Source organism: Ailuropoda melanoleuca, chromosome 1, assembly GCF_002007445.2.
Source record: "Ailuropoda melanoleuca isolate Jingjing chromosome 1, ASM200744v2, whole genome shotgun sequence".
Taxonomy (NCBI): Eukaryota; Metazoa; Chordata; class Mammalia; order Carnivora; family Ursidae; genus Ailuropoda; species Ailuropoda melanoleuca.
In genome coordinates this window covers 38025879-38048000 of record NC_048218.1, presented here as the reverse complement: position 1 = coordinate 38048000, position 22122 = coordinate 38025879, and the positions used below count along the sequence as shown (strand labels likewise).

Here is a 22122-nt window from a genome sequence, read left to right as displayed (position 1 = left end):
TCAGATGTGGAAATAGTGAGAGAACTAGAATTAGAAGTGGAGCCTGAAGATAGGACTGGACTTCTACAATTTCATGATAAAACTAGAATAGATGAGTTGCCTCTTATGGATGAGCAAAGTGGTTTCTTGAGATGAAGTCTACTCCTGGTAAAGATGTGAAGATTGTTGAAATGACAGCGAAGGATTTAGAATACTGCATAAACTTAGTTGATAAAGCAGTGGCTGGGTTTGAGAGGATTGACTCCAGTTTTGAAGCTCTGGGTAAAATGCTATCAAACAGCATTGCATGCTACAGAGAAATTTTGCATGAAAGGAAGAGACCTCAATATGGCAAACTTCATTATCTTATTTTAAGAAATTGCCACAGCCACCCCAAGCCTCAGCAATTACCACCTTGCTCAGTCAGCAGCCATCAACATTGAGGCAAGATCTTCCACCAGCAAAAAGATGGATAGTGAAAGCCCAGGTGACTGTTAGCAATTTTAAGCAATAAAGTATTTTTAAATTAAGGCATGTAGCTTTTTTTTAAACCTAATGCTATTGCACACATTAGAGTTATTTTTCCATTATTCTGTAGTTTATTATGTGTACTGGGAAACCAAAAATTTCATTTGACTAGTTTTATTGCAATATTCACTTCATTGTGGTAGTCTGGAAATGAATGAACAATATCTCTGAGGCTATGCCTGTAAGTACTAAACAGGTTCTTAGTAAATATATAATGTTAGGCCTCATTGATATTAGAGTTCATTGTTGTCAATAGAGTTTAACTTTCTCATATTGTCACAGCCAGAAAGGAACTGGAATAAAATCTAAGTACCTAAATCTAGGTACTATTTATTGGCTATTGATTACCCTCCTCTTAATTCTGAGTACCTCTTGTGTTAACTTTATTTTTAAATATTCAAACTATTTAACAACTATTGCTTTCCTTATAACCTTGAAATATTTTTCTTAACTCTGAGCATTCCCTGCTTTTCAATTTTTGCAAAGATGAGAGAGCTTTTCATCTTTCCTAAGCTAGTTCATTATCTGCTTGAACTTACAGCCTTGACTCTAGTGTTGTCAGACCTGTTATTAGCCTTATAATCTTTCCCCTATTAGAGGAGACAGTATTTGACTAATTCCTTCCCTTTAAGAGTGAATTTACTAGAGGGAAAAAAATGGGAAGAGAAGTAAAGAGAGATGTTATCGACATCATTGTCTATTTGAAGACAACCTGAGTTGTCTTCTCAGATGTGACTTGGAAATGAACTTCTGTGTCAGAAGCTCTTTATAACACCACGAAGTGTCTGCTCAAAGCACTAAATGCACTTCCTTCTGATCAAAAAAGAAAGAACAGGCTCCTGTACCCTCAAATGTTTACCACCACATCTCTGATTTGGCAACCTTGAATTGCTAAAGGAGTGCTAAATTACCAACTTTATGTAGCTGCCCTCCCTGTTGATTTCAGAGCAAGGTAATATGTAACCTCAGTTATTACGAGTGATATTCTGGGTCTATAAACTGGGAGCGTGCATAGGGCAGTCAGCTTAAATTGCAGTTATGGTCCATTAAAGTGGATTCTGTTACTCAAGTGAGTTTGGCTGCACAAACAGATGCTATTTATGATCCGTATTTTCTTTTCACTTTTTCCCCCTACATGTTTCTTGGGGAATTAAGCAAAAGTATTCTTTAAACTTAATATTGAGTTTCTCGGGCAGTAGAAACTGGGCCACTATTCACCAAAATAATGTCACCAGATTTTTTTTTTCAACATTAAATGCCTCATTGCTTCTGATAACTTTTAAAAATACCTCTTCTGACCTCTTTATTTACCTGTGTTTCTGGTTTCTTTCCTAAGATTGCGCCAAGGTAGATCATAGTGTCCCAGTGAGGCAAAGATGACTAATTACAAATCCCTTCTTTCTGAAGTGCTAGAACTACCCTGTGCCCAGGCTGTTTGAGTGCAGCAGGTGGCCATCCTGTTGGAGACTGTTTTCCAGGCTCCCTTGCATCCTAGTATATTTTCTTGGGTTCAGACAGTGAAAGTGAACAAAGTGATATGACCATTTCCAGTTTTTGGCCTTACAATTTTGGGTATGTGCTTTTCTTGCTCTTTCCACGGGCTCTAATAAGGATGTGGCAGCCTCCATGCCTTAAGTAAAATCACACCATGCTTGGTAGAGTAATGAGATGAAGGAACGTGAGTTTCTGAATGACAGAATAGAGGCACAGTCTCCCCAACAGCATAAACTCTTAGTCTTGGGACTATTTGTGAGAAATCCTACCCTAATGAAGCCATTGTACTTTCGGGCTATGTTATAGCAACTTACAGTTTACCTTCACCTATACAGACTGCTGCTCAATGGCAACCCTGATGAATCACTTTAGCTCTGTAAGAATAGTACTTGTTTTGGAGGTAGGAATGTAGTGGTTAAATAATGCGATACTAGACTGAGACACAAGAGACCACAGCTCAAGTTCAGCCCTGCCACTAGTATGAACTTGAGTGGATTATTTACATTATCTTATAACAATTATCACTATCAAATAATATCCTGAGCTTTTACTTGTCTGTTTCCTTCCCAGAATATAAGCTGTGCAAATACAATTAATACTTTTATTATTTTTTAATTTTTTAATTTTTTTTAAGATTTTATTTATTTATTTGACAGAGATAGAGACAGCCAGTGAGAGAGGGAACACAAGCAGGGGGAGTGGGAGAGGAAGAAGCAGGCTCATAACAGAGGAGCCTGATGTGGGGCTTGATCCCATAACGCCAGGATCACGCCCTGAGCTGAAGGCAGACGCTTAACCGCTGTGCCACCAGGCGCCCCCAATTAATACTTTTAAATAAATCCTCTCTCTATGGCACGAAGAATAGGCCTTGGTATATAGTACATAGGCAATAAATATTTGCTGAGTTAGTTGAACTTTTCTGGTCCTTTATTTACATAAAATATAAAGTTAGATAGAATTGAAAAGGCCCTTTGAGATTATTTTAACATTTTATGACAATTTAACAAAAATATGGAAATTCTGCCACTCATGGCCTTATGAGTATAAAAATAAATTGGATCTATGTCAACGTTTATTTAATAGCCAGTATGTATTAGGTACTCAGCTAAACCATGGAAATGAAAAGGCACAGGGGATAATACTGCTGGGGTTATGGGAATGGGTGGAGTTAGAGTGGTGATATCCTAAAAAATACCATCAGTTGGAAATAAGATGCAATGTCCTATGATAAAATATAAGTCATTAGAGACATGGAAAAAGTGCTGTAAGAATAGAAATTGGGAGTTGAATTTTCTTGCCCCTTGGGAATGAGAATGAGAATGAGGAGATTAGAGATATTTAAGCTATTCTATAACTTGAAAGAAGAATTCCCTGGACAAAGACATTTAAAAGGACATTTTGGACAGAGGGATTGATATGAAAATTTACTTCAAAGAATAGAAGCAATTTGTTTGGTTAGAGCGCAGGTTGAAAATAGTAGAAATATATGGATAGAAATGAAGTCAGATTTATCAAAATCAGTTCTTCATTTTGTACTAATCTGTTTTCCCCTTGTCCTTAGGGCAATGGCATAATATTTTAGAAAAATTATTGTGGCAGCAGTGTTTGTGAGTGGGAAAAGGGAGGCAGAGAGGGTAACACAGAGACATGGGGGTGTGAAAAGGGTGTTGTAGGAATGGTTAGGCAGGGCTGGTCCTTGAAAAGCAAATTATCACATACATAAAAATGCTCATAAATTGGTCACGTTCTTGAAATCAATATACAGAACTTCTGTCACATTCTAAAAGGTTAAGCCAGAGAATGCCTAACTCACTTCCAAGTGTTAGACACTCAAACGCAGTTTATATCAGTGTTGCTGTGTGACCTTAAGAAGCCTTCATCTCAGCAGCTATACATATAGGCTGTACATACATATTGGGTGAGTTGCTTATTCCTTTCTGAAATATGTAGTATATAATGGATTTGTTCTCTTCCACTTTGAGATTCTCTAATATCATAAATTACCAAATTTAATGGAACTATTTTCCTAGCAGTTCTATTGAACTCTATATTTTGAAATTTGGTATGCAAGATTGGATTATACTTCATTTAGTAAAATACTGGTGCTTATTAAAATTTCAGTCATTATTTTTAAGTCCTTTAAATGTTAAGCAGTGACTAAGTGGGAATGAGGATAGACATATTATTTTAAATATTTTCTTTTGTGTTTCTTCATTTTCCCCCTAATCTGCCTATGCTGTGGTCCTAAGGGGAAATTTGTCCCAACTTTTATTCTCCATTCAGTGTGTCTAAATATGTCAGGAAATTCCAGAGAAAAAATGATTTGAGAAAGGCAAGATGAGAATAGGCTGTTTTGGTTTCTTCTGATGTTTCTCCCCCAGACATGGAGATTGGCACAGGAAGATTGAAGAGTTCCTCCAGAGATGAGTGCAGTGTAACATCTCCCCATAGAAGAAAGAATAATAATAAGACCATTGCTATCAGTATAGAGAACACCAGGAACTTCTAGCAAAGTCATGATTTTTCAAAGTGAAAGAGGAATTGGTCTTAGGAATCTGTATTTTAATTTTCCTCCATCTGGAGATTTGGACAAAATAGGGATTCCAATCTGCATACTTAAAGGTGCTGAAATCTAATAGATTGGTATGTGAAAAGTCTGTTTCCACATTGTTTTATAAAACATGTAATAACGGACTGAATTTTTTCACTTTAATATTGTCAAATTTAGGAGAAGTTCATTGCCTTTGAAATGAGGTGTTTTTTTTAAATTTTTATTATTTTTTAAATTAAGAACTAGATTAAGCAACACTGCTTGATACTAATGGAAGCTTTGGTATTAAAATGATGCCTTTCTCAAATCACTTGGTCAGGGGCAACTTTCAAAGTCCTCAATGGAAAAAACTGTCAGAATTTAACCCCTTAATTTGAAAACACAATTGTTATTTTATCACGTGTTGAATTGCAGAAGTGTGTCACCAGCCTAACTATCTCTGAATAAATCCTTCCCAGTTTCCCTGCCAGGTGTTTTTCAGCCTAAGCATAAATAACTTGTGATCAATGATTGGGACCTCATTGAATTCTCAAAGGCAGACTCTTTGAAACCTTTAAAAAAATTTTTACTTCACAGTATGTCTTCTGCTAATTACATGCAGGTCTTTTTATGGCATTTTGATCACACAGTGTAATTCTCTTTCCACTTTTAATTTCTCCACATGTGGTATGGTTGGTTACTTCCTGCTGGATAAGGTGTGTTTGGTTACTATTTAATACAATGATGCATGTTTACTAACACAAGGAAGTGGTTTTCAGAACTTAATACTAGAAGCTTGATTTAGTAACTAATGAGCAGAATGATTATTTCCTTGATTCTGGACACTTCTATTAATACAGACTAAAAATGAATTCACTTTTATACAGGTTGTATATGACTTCTACTTTATCTGTTCTTTGAATCAAAGACAAATTTTCTCACTAATGGTTAGAAAACAAACCCCTCCCCTTCTACCTAATTCCCTTCAGATACTGATGTAGTTGTTTGGGGGACCTAAAAGCCTACCTTTTATTCCCCCCCTTATGCCACTATATTTCCCTTTGTCATTGCATGTCTTCTAACCTGAATTTATGTAAACTGAAATGTAGCACTTCAAAGTTCAAGATGCATTTACATCACATCACTAGTTGTAGTCATTTTTAAACTTAAGGAATATGACACTAAAAGGTCACTTGAAAATAATTCTGCCTAGGATAAATCAGAAGGAATGGCAAATGATTTAGAGGCACTTCAAAAAATCAGTAATAATGCTTCTTGGAGCTTCACTAAGTTGTAAAGATTATCCGCTGTGCTAATAATAGTGGTAAATACAGTGTGTGGGTGGTTAATGTTAAATCACTCAAATACCCTTTAGAAACTTCAGATATAAGAAAAGCCTGAAAGAAATGGATGAAAGGAAAAACTACGTAATTGTTGTTAGACTAATGGGAGATGCTGGTTTGAGTCTTTACCCCAGGAAACTAAATTACTATCATAGAAGCAATTATGTTTTGTGCCTTCATATTTGCACGTGTTCTTTCCTGAAATAATTACATCCATCAGACAGCTGGGATTGGGATGGTAGCCCATTTTCATACAGATCCTCTCTCCTGGTTTAGGCACACTCGGAAGACTCTTGAAAGGTATTTGACTCAAACAAAACTTCATGCTAATTACACAGGTAGTTAATAAGCCTATGAGTAAGTAAACTTGCTTAAACATAAGACAGTTTAAAGAACATTTTTTTTTTGAACGGTGGGGGAAGGGGACCTGTGCGGGAGGAGCAAACAGAGGGAGAATCTTAAGCAGTCTCTAGGCTCCAGGCTTAGCTCTGTGACTCTAAGATCATGACCTGAGCCGAAATCAAGAGCTAGACAATTAGCTGACTGAGCCTCCTAGGTGCCTCTATATTCTTTTTAATAGTACCACATATATCACAAAAAGTCATAATTGTTAGACGGGACATGAGCCTTATTTTACCTTTGCATCAGATGGTTATGCCTAGTTATCGCCCAGGCAATTAAACTGCATTGGAATTCCTTGGTGAAGTAAGAAGTACTAATGTCCAGGCTCTTCCCCAGAATAACTGAATCACACTGTCCAGGGCAGTGGATAACATCTCTGAAGTGGGGAACTTTTAAAAATCCCAAGGCCAGGGGCACCTGGGTGGCTCAGTGGTTAAGTGTCTGCCTTCGGCTCAGGGCGTGATCCTGGAGTTCTGGGATCGAGCCCCACATCGGGTTCCTCCATTGGGAGCCTGGTTCTTCTCCCACTCCCCCTGCCTGTGTTCCCTCTCTCGCTGGCTGTCTCTCTGTGTCAAATAAATAAGTAAAATCTTTAAAAGAAAAAAAAAATCCCAAGGCCAAGGCTGCATTTCAACTCTATTAAACCAGTTAAAATCAGAGTCTTTGGAGGATGGAGTAGAGCTATCGCAATTTTTAAAGTCTTCCCCCAAAAAAGAATATTCTTCCAGATGATTCTAATATCCAGACATTTGAGAGCCAGGTACAGGAGGAGGTCCCAGACACTTGTTTTTAAAACGTTCTCCAGAAAATTCTAATTGAAGCCATGTTTGGGGGATCTCTGATAAAAAGAATTACTACCCCAAACAAGCAAATTGTCCAACCTCAGGCAACCAGATCACCTCAAGCAGAACTAGTGAGTCTGATTTCTGGGTCTAATGTTCCTCTCGCTACTTTTTTGTCTGTTTCTAAATTCTACCAGTATTCTAACATCTGGTGCCAACATTCTTAGATTAACATTCTTGGATTAAAAGAGTAGAAGACTTGAGAGTACTTAACGAGCTTCCAACAAAATTTAAAAAAACTGAGGAAGACACATGAGGGAAATTCAAATGTTGTTCAATGAGTGGAACTGAGTTTGCCTATAGAAAGTGAATGTTGCTGGGGCCTTGGTCTTGACATCACAGCATGGGAAGTCCTGCTGGTTTAATCCTCCCTTTCCCATTTGAATCACATTGATGTGGATCATCTCAGATTACACAACAAATGAAAAAACACGTTTAAAAAAGTCCTTTGCTTCCAAATGCATTCCTCTGTAATGTGATTATGGATTAGTTTTCTAGGGCTGCCATAACAAAGGACCACCGACTGTGGGAGGGGGGGTTTAACAAATTTATCTAGAAATGTGAGGTCAAGTTGTTGGCGGAGATGGTTTCTTCTCTTTGGCTTGTAGATGGCCACTTTCTCCATATGTCTTTGCATGGTCTTCTCTCTGTACATGCACAGGTTTGGGTCCTAATGTCTTAAGAGGACACCAGTTGGATTGGGTTAAGGCCCACCCTAATGATCTCAGTTGAATTTGTCTTTAAAAGGGGTAATTATCTCCATATACAGTCACATTTTGAGGTATTAGGGATTAGGACTTCAATGTATAAATTTGGGGAGGGGGACACAATTCCACCCTCAAGGGGTGGAAAGAACACTATTTAGGCATGTTCGAATGTCTGTTGTTTAAAAATACATAACAAAAATGTCGATATTAGTGATACCTGGGGGTGTCTGTTTTGATCACAGAATAATCACTAAAAGATGAGAATCCATTCAAGTTTATGGGCCCCATTAATGTAGGATGATTGGCCATTTATCTGCATGAAAAGTAGTGCTCACACAAATGTGTATGAAAATGTTCCCAAGTTTAATGTGGCTTTCAATTATGTTAATTTCCCTGCCCAAAACTAGCTAATTGTCAATCCGCTCCATTCTGACACTGAAGGTTTTTCTTTAGATGTTTTCAATGCATCAGTCTTTTTATTCTATATAAAAAGCTCAACAGTTCTAACTCAATGGCTCAAACTTAAAGCAAAACAAAGCACTAATTTTGACTAAAGTTTTGAGTTTTGTTAACATGATTGATATGTGTGTCGCAGACATACACCTGAGCTTTCTTAGCATTCTACTAGAATAGAAGTTGGTTGTGCAGCATTGAGAAACCCCAGTAAGATTTTTGTAAACTAGAGCTGTTGCCAGCCTCATGCTATTTGAAAACCATAACATATGGTAAGTCTCTAAGGGCTCTATTTTTTCACAACTTTTAAACTGTAACACATACCAGTATTATGTATTAGGGACTAATTTTTAAAAATCTTTTAAAATGTATTCTCTGATAAATTTCTTTTTCTCTTTTTAAAATCAAGTTTCAATTTATCTGCAACTAAAATTACAGCTCATAAATGTACCATTTTAACAAACATTTACACCAAAGTCATTCTAGCTCTACAAAGGTGTAGTGTGTTTCTTATTCCTGGAAAGCTTTCCCTATCCCTTCCCAATTTCTCCCTACCTCTGCCAAGGCAACCACTTTCTACAGCCTCTATTTCAGGCCAGCATTTTGCTAATTGTTCTACCACTACATTTCCAATAAAAATCTCGCTCTTTCCAGCCTTCACTAACGCTTCAAGAATGCTCTGGCTTCTGTCTGCTGCCCACGGTCAAAACCAGTGACACATGTCTTAGTTTTCTTACACACTATCATCCCACTTGCAGTAATGATCTTGACTCCAATAACCAAGGAGTTTTTCCTTTTTTTAAACTTTTTTTTTTTTAAGAATTTGTTTTAGAAAGTGTGTGTGTGTATGTGCATGCAAGTGGGGGTGGGCAGAGGAAGAGAGAAATCTCAAGTAGTGCAGCTGGCCTGGGGCTCGATCGCACAACCCTGAGACCATAATCTGAGTTGAAATCAAGTCAGACACTTGACGGACTGAGCCACCCAGGTGCCCCACCCCCCTTTTTTTTTAGTGTTTCCTATAAGTAGAATGAAGGAGTATGGATGCTACAGTGACTGGTTTCTCTTGCTTAATGTAAGATGTATCCACACTTGGCTCTTCTGTTGCAGTGTAGGACTTTAGTGCATAACCTCATTTATTCTTTTTTTTTTTTTTATATTATGTTAGTCACCGTACAGTACATCCCCGGATTCCGATGTAAAGTTCGATGCTTCATTAGTTGTGTATAACACCCAGTGCACCATGCAATACGTGCCCTCCTTACTACCCATCACCAGTCTATCCCAATCCCCCACCCCCCTCCCCTCTGAGGTCTTCAGTTTGCTTCTCATAGTCCATAGTCTCTCATGTTTCATTCCCCCTTCTGATTACCCCCCTTTCTTTATCCCTTTCTTCCCCTACTGTTCATCCTAGTTCTTATGTTCCATAGATGAGAGAAACCATATGATAATTGTCTTTCTCTGCTTGACTTATTTCACTTAGCATTATCTCCTCCAGTGCCGTCCATGTTGCAGCAAATGTTGAGAATTCGTTCTTTCTGATAGCTGAGTAATATTCCATTGTATATATGGACCACAGCTTCTTAATCCAGTCATCTGTTGAAGGGCATCTCGGCTCCTTCCATGATTTGGCTATTGTGGACAATGCAGCTATGAACATTGGGGTGCATATGGCCCTTCTCTTTACTACGTCTGTATCTTTGGGGTAAACACCCAGTAGTGCAATGGCTGGGTCATAGGGTAGTTCAATTTTTAACTTTTTAAGGGACCTCCACACTGTTTTCCAGAGTGGCTGTACCAACTTGCATTCCCACCAACAATGTAGGAGGGATCCCCTTTCTCCACATCCTCTCCAACAATTGTTGTTTCTTGCCTTGTCTATCTTTGCCATTCTAACTGGCGTAAGGTGGTATCTCAGTGTGGTTTTGATTTGAATTTCCCTGATGGCTAATGATTTTGAACATTTTTTCATGTGTCTGTTAGCCATTTGTATGTCTTCATTGGAAAAGTGTCTGTTCATATCTTCTGCCCATTTTATGATTTGTTTATTTGTTTCTCGTGTATTGAGTTTGAGAAGTTCTTTGTAGATCTTGGATACCAGTCCTTTATCTGTGGTGTCCTTTGCAAATATATTCTCCCATTCCGTGGGCTGTCTCTTAGTTTTTTTGACTGTTTCCTTGGCTGTGCAGAAGCTCTTTATCCTGATAAAGTCCCATAAGTTCATTTTATCTTTTATTTCTCTTGCCTTTGGAGATGTGTCGTGAAAAAGGTTGCTCTGGCCGATGTCATAGAAGTTGTTGCCTATGTTCTCCTCTAGAATTTTGATGGATTCCTGTCTCACATTGAGGTCTTTCATCCATTTGGAGTTTATTTTTGTGTATGGTGTGAGAGAGTGGTCAAGTTTCATTCTTTTGCATGTAGCTGTCCAATTTTCCCAGCACCATTTATTGAAGAGACTGTCTTTTTTCCACCGGATGTTTTTTCCTGCTTTATCAAAGATTAGTTGCCCAAAGAGCCGAGGGTCCATTTCTGGGTTCTCTATTCTGTTCCATTGGTCCATGTGTCTGTTTTTGTGCCAGTACCATGCTGTCTTTGTGATCACAGCTTTGTAGTACAGCTCGAAATCCGGCATTGTGATGCCCCCAGCTTTGTTTTTCCTTTTCAACAGTTCCTTGGAGATTCTGGGCCTTTTCTGTTTCCATACAAATTTAAGGACTATTTGTTCCAGTTCTTTGAAAAATGTCCTCGGTATTTTGATCGGGATAGCATTGAAAGTGTAGATTGCTCTGGGTAGTATGGACATTTTAACTATGTTAATTCTTCCAATCCATGAGCATGGAATATTTTTCCATCTTTTTATGTCTTCCTCAATATCTTTCAAAAGTGATCTATAGTTTCTAGAATATAGGTCCTTTACGTCTCTGGTTAAGTTAATTCCAAGGTAACGTATGGTTTTTGGTGCTATTGTAAATGGGATGGATTCCCTAATTTCTTTTTCTTCAGTCTTGTTATGCGTGTATAGAAATGCAACTGATTTACCTCATTTATTCTTATGATGAACATTTAGATGTGTTTCTAGTTTTGGGCTCTTATGACCTGAGTTCCTATGAAGACTTTTTTTTTTTTTAAATTTTGGTGAAATTGTGCCCTCATTTCTCTGGGATATATACTTAGTAGTGGAATGTGTTGGGTCATAGGAAGACATGTGCTTAATTTGGGTAGATACTTGTAGGTAGTTTACCAGAGTGGCTGAACCAATTTCCATTCCCTCTTGCGATATGTGAAAGTTACAGTTGGTTCACATCTAATTGCCCGTATAGCCACACGAAACTTTAAACTGCCAAATACATGGTGCTTGAACAAATGTAAGACTTGATGAATAAAGCATGAATCAAGTCCTTGTAGGTAAAATTGAGTAAATACACTTGAAGTATGTTGTGATATTTAAACCGTGCTCTTTTCTTTTTGTGTCGGTAGTCCTAATCACTGAATTTGTTTATGGAAACGTGGCAACAACTGTTTTTCAATAATATGGTAATATAATAGTTTGACTCTTATTCCTGTACATTAATAAAACCTCTTTATTAACAGTCTCAACAACTACACTAATCTCCTTACTTTATAGATAATATAAACAAAAATGTATATTAAAAACCAAGCATTTACGTGTATATATATTTTTTTAACAAACTTCTATATATAAACTTTATTTAAACTTAACAGTGCCCCTGAAGANTAATCTCCTTACTTTATAGATAATATAAACAAAAATGTATATTAAAAACCAAGCATTTACGTGTATATATATATTTTTTAACAAACTTCTATATATAAACTTTATTTAAACTTAACAGTGCCCCTGAAGTTATTTCCTTTTGGCAGAAGAAACCAGATGTTATAGAGATTTAAGTTGTTAAAGTTCATAACAACATGTAGAACTTAAATCTAGCTTTTCTGGCTATGGATTTGTCTATCTCTGTAAACAATAAGCACATATTTAAAGCATGAATTCAATTATTTTCAAGCAGAATATGGTAACTTCAGATTTAAATAAGTCCTATTATGACAGTGCATTAAATATTTCTATATGTTGTAGAATATAGCTTTACTTTTAAAATAAGATCCTTATATTCCATCTAAAGCTTATATTTTGAAATGTAATGAATTTGTCTATAGTAACCCTCACATCTTTTTATAAGAATAAAAATATTTCTAAATAGAAAGGATATTTCATATATATTTTTGTTTCACTTTGGTTGTCAACAAAATATATTGCAGATGATAGGATGACTCCTCAGTTATCTGTGGGTGTCTCATGCTCTGTGGTTTTAGGAATGTTCTTTAGTACCTTTGAAAGAATAATGAAGCATTTAGAGGAAATCTCTTCCTGTTATTATACTAAATTGCTTTGTCTTGCTAGAATGCTCAGTTGGTAGAATTGATTCTAGACTAGGAAGTTTACTGTTTTTTGTTTTAAGTTTGAAATAAGTCAAATTGACGGTATGTTTAGCTATTTTCCCCACAATCCTATGAAAATACATTAATATCACATCGAGGCAAAAAATAGTTCTTATTTAATTTTTTTTGTCACAAAATATGGATATTTTATTCAAGCTCTGGGGAATGAAAAAAAGGGGGGAACACATCCTTCTACACACCATTCTAATTTAGCTTACATTAATTTGAAAAGGCTAAAGCAAATATGTATATGTATAAATATATACACATATTTCATCAGTGGTCATATATTTACTCTATTTTTTTTATAAACACCCTTAAAATCATTAAATGCATCCCAATACTTCTACTTCTGCCTCTTCATCAGTCATTTAAAATTGTTTGGATTAAATTCAGTTTGTATTTTAATCCCTTATATGATTGGTCAAAGTGTACATTACGTTAGAAGATGTGAGGGGAAAAAACTTCACTTAAAAAGTTATACCCTTTGTGTCACAGTTACCCTTTACATGATTTTTTTCATCATTATTTTCAACTTCACACATCTTGTTGTTCTCCACACAGACTATTTCAGCTTCTAGTGCTGTACACTCCACATATTCTGGATGGGACTGGCTGTGATCCATGGGCTTGGGGTCAGGCATAAACTAGGTAGCACCCGAGGGGGATTCTGATTTTGTCTTTGTTTCAGAGCTGAGTTCTATTGGCAAGGGTACTGAGTATTTCAGGCTGTCCGTTGTTTTTACAGGTATTTCTATTTCAGCAGAATTTCCTAGCTTAGCTTTTTCTTTAGATTTAGGAAATGACTCTTGCTGATTTTTGTCTGCAGTGATTTAACTGCTTCCTAAATTTGCTGGCTTGTAGTATATGCCTTTTTCCCAGTTACCTTTGCAATTATTACTGACTGAACTGGGTAGCAAACAGTTGCTCCTACAGTGGCCAGTCCCAGTGGATAAGCCATTTTGTTAATCCTAGAACCTTTTCCAGATTGTACTGTATCCATTATCCCACTTTTTTCAAACACATAAACACCCTTGCACCAGCCAATGTAATGACCAGTTGTAGTGTGGATGGATGCAAAGCCCGTTTGTAAATGCAGGCTGCTTCTCAACATACTTAGACAGCAGAGGTGGTGCAGTATATATGGGGAGCTGCTCGGGTTTTATTAGTCGCATGCAGTTATAGCTGCACATATCAGACCTGCAGGTATGGTCGTCAGCTTTCCCATCCTAACAACCGCCATATCTGTGACCTTCTCCGTCTGAGTTTTCCTATGGTGGGCAGAGAGGGACAAAACAGTTCAACTCAGTTTTTATTTAATTTATTGTAAGTTTTGAAAGGTATCCTGTCAAAGTAGACTGGCAGTCAGAAGCTCTGGGTTCCACGCATATATCTGAAGCTGAATAATCATTAGCAAATCATTTTTTTTTCCAACTGTTAAATAAGAGGTTTGGACTAAGTGAAGCTCAAAGATCCTTAAAACTCTAAAAATTACATGGGTTCAATTTATGAATAGCTTTCTTTGGCTTCTTTAATCTTTGTGGCTTTGTTTGCTATTGTAGCTCTTGTTTTCAAACTGGGTTTTTTTTTCCCCCTTTTTTAAATGAGGGGAAGATAGCTCTAGCTAGATTATGTCATGCTCATTTGATCAAAAGCTGATGGTGGGGCTATATATTAATATCAGAGTCTTTGTTTTAGATCCTTCTGGGCAGAGGCATTTTATTGCTTTTGAATAGACTGGCATTCTTGCAGAAAACTTGCTATAACCCACTTCCCTTTGAAGAACAGGCCCTTTATACTTCTCCAGTTTTTTCATTTCCTCTAAATACATTCAATGAAATTTTCATTTCATATTTCAGTTGACTTGTATATGTGAATAATGCACCTTGTTAACATGATTCCACAAAATAGGCCTTATTGAGGGTTCTTTCATTTAATATTTTTTAGAATTCATTAAAATTTCCCATCATAGTTGTACCTCATAAAAAATTTATGGCATGTAGTAGGGATTCAAAAAATTGTTTTGGTTGATTTGACCTCAGTATTAAGAAATAAGATGTTCCAAATATGTCACTTTTTTTTTTCAAACTTTAAAACTTTTGATTATCATACAAATAGAATGCTTTGATATATAAACCTTATGTTTCTGAATTATTATTATTTTTAAAGATTTTGTCAGAGAGTATGAGCAGCGGGAGTGGCAGACAAAGGGAGAAGCAGGCTCCCCACTGAGCTAGGAGCCTGGTGCAGGACTGGATCCCAGGACACTGGGATCCTGACCTGAGCTGAAAGCAGATGCTTAACCGACTGAACCACCCAAGGGTCCCATGTTTCTGAATTCTTAGAGGTTGTATGGAATAGAATTGACTGCCTCACTCCCCACCTGGAAGAACAGAGTATCCCCATTTTGATCACAAAGTATTATCCTGCACATAGTAAAGCTTCCTAAATGATATATTCTATCAAATTATCCCTGGATAACTCTAAATTTTATATTTTCCTAGCCTTCCTATTGTGTCCATTTTAAACATTTGAGCCTTTGAATCTTAGATAAGCTAGGAGAGCTAAGTAGCTATACTTAGTAGGATAATGTGTTAAGAAAGTGGCTTTTTGGGGGCGCCTGGGTGGCGCAGTTGTTAAGCGTCTGCCTTGGGCTCAGGGCGTGATCCCAGTGTTCTGGGATCTAGCCCCACATCGGGCTTCTCTGCTGGGAGCCTGCTTCTTCCTCTCCCACTCCCCCTGCTTGTGTTCCCTCTCTCGCTGGCTGTCTCTCTCTCTATCAAATAAATAAATCTTTAAAAAAAATCTTTCGGAAGTGTCAGCTCCAGCCATGGCAGTGACATACCTGATTAGTTGATTAAAGGGCCACATGAAGGCTACCATTCATAGATATTATTGAAGTATTATGAAGTGGGATCATTGGATATCAATACCAGGTGAAATATATAGGTACAACAATTTGACTGAATTCACCTTTTACCAAGTGATAAATGAAAACCACAAAAAAATTTATCTCTATGAAACAAAAACCAAACTAAGTTTTAATTCAAATAGGGAGTACTTTCTCAAAGCATCAGCTGATCTTTCCAGTCAGATAGTCTCGCTCTTGCTTCAAACTCCAGATATCATTTGGCTGTTTTTATGCCACTTGTCATTATCATTGTAGCGTAGTGATTTGTGTTTTTTTTTTCTGACTTCATCCTATCCCTAAACTTGCCTATTTAACCCAAAAGTACAGGAATTATTCTTCCTCATATCTTTCAGTACTGCACAGTACCTACTATATACTTAAATGTTTCTTGCTTAAGTGGATGGATGAATAAGTATTCCAGTTTAAACAAAATAAAGATAAAAGAGTCAACCCCAATAGTAATACATCTTTTAAAATTATTAGACTAGAAATGAAAATCATATTTTCATTATATCTGTAAAATGTTATCTCTTAAACTATGAAGACAAGAAAAATTAAGATTGATAAAGCTGGGCGGGTGGTGGACAGAAGGGTTCATAATGCTATTCTCTCCATTTCTCTACATATTTGAAATATCTCAACTTAAAAATCTATGGGATACAAGTCAGTGTTAATACTTCATTCTATTCACTGTATATAACTTAGACTCAAGTTCCTTGTCTCCTATAACTATTTTTAAAAAACAATGTAACAGCATGTCACCAATCTGAAGATAATATGTGACATAAACTACATGAAACCCAATCAGAAACCAACATACAAAAAAAGACCTCTGAAGTAAATAAAATTGGTTTTAGAGATTTTGTGAAACAGAAAGCACAGATTTACATGACCAAGAAGCCACTTTTTTCTTTTTAAGATTTTATTTATTTATTCGACAGATATAGAGACAGCCAGCGAGAGAGGGAACACAAGCAGGGGGAGTGGGAGCGGAAGAAGCAGGCTCATAGCAGAGGAGCCTGATGTGGGGCTTGAGCCCCGAACGCTGGGATCATGCCTTGAGCCGAAGGCAGATGCTTAACGACTGCGCCACCCAGGCGCCCCCAAAAGATTTTCTTATTGGGGAATTTAGGCAATGTCCTAGAGTGGGGACTACAGCAGCATAGATCTCCATTTACTACAGTAAATGCCTTAGGAAATTGCTGTTCTTCCCCTTTTGCCTCACTTGAGAAAGTTGGACACAACTTATTTCTTCCATACCTTAAATTCTATAACCCTCATGTCCTGAACAATCACTGCCTTCTATTTTCGCTTAGGTACTCCTCTTTCTTAATGCTTATTTTATAGATATAGTTCATATAATAATCTTTGTACTGCACTGGAGGGAAATGGAAAGTATTGCCTAATTTTTATTTGAAAATATTTACACTGAATTGGGCTTTGAATTCAAGTATTTGAGGATGGGTGTTTAGGTGTGTGGCTACAGTTTAGAAATGGTCATGCTGATTTCTATGTAATAAGTTGTTTATATTTCAGACTCAAAATTTGTAAGTATAAACAGTTTTACTATCTGGCAGGATGCTGGTTGTGATTTCTTGCTTTGATGCTTTTTTGGGGCAATTTATCATAAAAAGTGTGCTTCATGTACAAGAATTTTCTCAGGCAGTGTAGTCACATTTAGGTGAGTTTTACCACTTAACTGACGTGACGTATCTGTACCACCATTTACTGAAGCTCAAGAATTCCTTACAGATCACAAAATTCACTTTTCATTTTTTTTCAAATGAGTTAAGTGACATGCAGGGATTAAATCACTCATCTAAATTCACTCAATTGTAAAGACCACAATAGAACTCAGGTTTCCAAACTCTGTGAGTGTGTGTGTGTGTGTGTGTGTGTGTGTGTGCGTGTGCGTGTGTGTGTGTTACCACATTGTGGCAAATAATCATGTTTGGCGATTTTGTAAAGAACGACAATTTACAAATAACTAAATCAAAAGTAGTTTGATTTTTTGGAAGTCCCCCCCACCCTCAAACCAATTTGAGGTGAAATTTGAATGACAAGATTACTAGATGATGGGGAAGATTTGGTCACATATAGGCAGACCTCATTTTATTATACTTTGCTTTATTGTGTTTCACAAATAAGGGGTTTTTTTGTTGTTGTTTTGTTGTGGTTTTTTGTTTTGTTGTTGTTGTTGTTTTTTTACAAATTGAAGGTTTGTAGCAATTCTCTTACAAGCAAGTCTGCCAGTGCTACTTTTCCAATAGTATTTGCTCAGTTGGTGCCCCTGTGTCACATTTATGTAATTCTTGCGATATTTGTTTATTTCATTATTATACTTGTTATGATCTATGATCATTGCTCTTCGATGGTACTATTAGAACTGTTTTTGGAGTACCACAACCTTGTCCATACAAGACGGATTAGTTCATAAATGTTGTGTGTTTTGACTGCTCCATCAACTCTGTTCCATTATTTCTCCCCTTCTCCTTGGGCCTCTGTATTCCTTGAGACACAACAGTATTAAATTTATGCCAATTAGTAACTCTACAAAGCCTTCTAAGTGTTCAGGTGAAAGGAATAGTCCATTGATGGGGCAAACTTAGTTGTTGTCTTATTTTGAAATTGCCACAGCCACCCCAACCCTCAGTTACCCCTACCCTGACCACTGAGCAGGCATCAATATCAAGGCAAGATCCTCCATCAGCAAGAAGATTACAACTCATTGAAAGTTGAGATGATGGTTAGTGTTTTTAAGCAACAAGGTTTTTTAAAATTGGAGTACAGTTAATGTAGTGTTATATTAGTTGCAAGGAGCACAATATGATACAACAATTCTGTATATTACCCACTTCTCATCAAGATAAGTGTATCTTTTTTTTTAAACTTCTTTTATTTTTAAGAGGGGCAAAGGGAGAGGGAGAATCTTAAGCAGGCTGCATACCCAGTACAGAGCCCCATGGGGGGCTCAATCTCACAACCCTGGGATCATGACCTGAGCTGAAATCAAGAGTTGGATGCTTAACTGAGCCACCCAGGTAACCCAAGAAAAGTGTACTCTTAATCCCCTTTATCTATTTCACCCATCTGCCTGACCCACCTCCGCTCTAGCAACCACCAGTTTGTTCTCTTTAAGAATCTATTGTTTTTTCTTTGTGCCTTTGTTTCTTAAATTCCACATATGAGTGAAATTATATGGTATTTGTCTTTCTCTGACTTAATTCATTTGGCATTACACCCTCTAGGTCCATCCATATTGTTGCAGATGGAAAGATCTTATCCTTTTTTATGGCTGAGTAATATTCCATTATATGTATATGTATGTATATCTATGTATGTATGTATGTATATACATATATCACTTCCCTCTATTTCTCCCCCCCCCAACTTTATCCATTCATCTATTGATAGACATTTGGGTTACTTCCATATCTTGGCTATTGTAAACAATGCTGCAATAAACACAGGAGTGCATATGTCTTTTCAATTAGTGTTTTTGTTTTGTTTGGGTAAATACTTAGCAGTCAAAATTACTGGATCATATGGTAATCCAATTTTTAATTTTTTGAGGAGCCTCCATATCGTTTTCTTCAGTGGCTACACCAATTTGCATTGTCACCAACAGTGCGTGAGGATATATACCACTTTTTCTCCACATCCTTGCCAACACTCATCATCTCTTATCTTTTTGATTCAGGCCATCCTGACAGGTGTAGAATAATATCTCATTATAATTTTTATTACAATATTTATTACAATAATCCCTGATTATTAGGGATGTTGAGCATCTTTTCATGGGTCTGTTAGCCATCTCTGTGTCTTTGGAAAAATGTCTCTTCAGATTCTCTGTCCATTTTTTTTTTAAATCAGTATTCTTTTGGTGTTAAGTTGTATAAGTTCTTTGTATGTTTTGAATATTAACTCCTTATCAGATATCATTGGCAACTATCTTTTCTCACTTAGTAGGTTGCCTTTTTTGTTTTGTTGATGGTTTCTTTTGCTGTGCAAAAGCTTTTTATTTTGGTATAATCCTAATAGTTTGGTGTAATCCTAATAGTTTTGTTTCCCTTGTGTGAGAAGACATATATATCTGGAAAAATACTTCTATGACTAATGTAAAAGAAGTTACTGCCTATCTTTTCTTCTAGGAATTTTATGGTTTCAGGTCTCACATTTAGGTTTAGCAATAAAGTATTTTTAAATTAAGTGATGTACTTTTTTTAAGACACAATTTATTGTACACTTCATAGACTATAGGGTAAACATAACTTATGTATGCAGTAGGATATCAAAAAGTTCATTTGCCTCTTTGTGTTGCAATACTTTATTTAGCTGGTCCAGAGCTGAACTCATCATGTCTCTGAGGTATCTCTATAAAAATATAAATAAGTCAATGACAACAATTTACATTATAAAATGCTTTTTATAGTAACTGTTCACTCATGAAGAAACATGACCATCTAGAGCATAAAATTATTTGAAACTAATTCAAGCTAATCAATTAGAAACTACACATCTCTTTAAAATATATTTCAATGTAAAGCATAGCAACACTTGAGGGGGGAAGAAAACCCTAAAACTAGAGTTCTTGAAGAGTCATTAGGCTATCCTTTATTAGAGTAAAAAAGCAGATGATGTTACAGTATTTTTCCAGATGAAATTTAACTCATTGTGAAATACTTTTGTTTATAGCTGTGGATATTTAATCTAAAATTTAAAATTATTCCCCTTTAAAATATATATATATATATATATATATAAAATTTATACCTATATGCTAGATTTGCTAATGAATATTTTAAAAATCTTTTCAATTGAAATATGAGTACAAAGATCAGAAATGTGTGGATTGATACATTTTTATAAATTGAACACAACCCATGTAGTCATGAACCAGATAAAAATGAATAACATTAACACCCCAGAAAACTTCTAGTTATCATTCCCACTTCCAAAGTTAACTGCTGTTCTGACGTCTATCACCATACAGTCTTTTTGTCTGTTTTGAACTTTAAAGACATGGAATCCTATGTATGTACATTTTTGAGTCTCTTTTTACTCTATCTCTAAAACTTATCCATATTGTTGAGTGTGCAGCACTTTATATTGTGGAATGGTCCATGTATGAGTATAATGTTTACTTATTTATAGTACTGTTGATCTACTTTGTTTCACATTTTGGACTATTTAGTATACTATAAAAATTCTGTACATGTCTGATGCACAAATGTGTATCTCTATCTGATGCATTTATAGATTCTAGGAGCAGATTTGATGGCTTATACGGTATTTATGTTCTGATTCCATGGATACTGGCAAATGTTTTCTAAGTTGATTTTTCTAGGGTATACTCCTGGCAGCAGTGGCTAAATTTTAGTCATTCTAGTAGATTTGAATTAGTGTCTCATTTAACTTGCATTTCCCTCATGAGTACGATGTTGAGTAACTTCTGATGTGCTTATTTGTCATCCATATATACTTTGTCAAATTGGGCTTTTTATCTTATCATTGGCATATCAGAGTTCTTTAAATATCCTGGATGCAGATAAGTATTTTGTAAATACTTCCATTTGGGGGCTTGTCTTTTCATTTCTGTAATAGTGTTTTTTTAAAAGTAGAAGTTTTATCTGGGTGGCTCAGTTGGCTGAGCATCTGACTCTCGATTTCAGCTCAGGTCATGATCTCACAGTCATGAGATCAAGCCCTGCATCGGGCTCCACACTCAGCGTGGAGTCTGCCTGGGATTCTCTCTCTCCCTCTCCCCCAACTCTCTCCTCTCTCTTTAAATAAATAAATTGTCATAAAAATTAAAACTTCTGCTTTTTTTTTAGTCCAACCTATGAATTTTATCTTTTGTGCCTCTCGAGATACTTTTTGAGATCTAAGGCAGTTTTTTTTGCCTATGTAAGATGACAAGATGACAAAGATTTTTTCCTATTTTTAAAAATATTTTATTTTTAAGTAATCTCTATGGACAACATGGAGCTTGAACTTATAACCCCAAGATCAAGAGTTGTACTCCCTGCTGACTGAGCTAGCCAGGCACCCCTAAAGCCTTGCTCCCTATGTTTTATGAATCTTCCTGGTTGAGTCTATTATCCACTTGGAGTTAATTTTTTTTTATATCATACAAGTAAAAATTGAAATTCTTTTGTGCATCAATGTTCATTTGTTTTAGTAGTATTGAGTATTCTTCTCCTATTCAGTTATCTAGGTACTTTTGTCAAAAGTCAATTGACCATATATATGTGGATATCGTCTTTTGGAAGTATCTATTTCATTTTGTGCTTGGGTTGTCTGTCTCTTTACTTTGAGGAAATTCTTTATATGTTATAGATAAGAATCCTTCACTGGACATAAGAAAGGAAATTTTTTTTTCTCACTTTGTGGCTTAATTTTTCTCTATCTTAATGGTATCTTTTGTTGAACAAATTTTTAACAGTCTAACTTTTTAAAATATTTGAGAGAGAGAACA

At 36.2% G+C, this 22122-nt stretch overlaps 1 pseudogene; it reads right to left on the bottom strand.

Moving 5' to 3' along the window:
- Positions 1-13976, bottom strand: part of LOC109490012 — a 53815-nt pseudogene extending 39839 nt beyond the window's left edge.
- Between the last annotated feature and the right edge of the window lie 8146 nt (positions 13977-22122).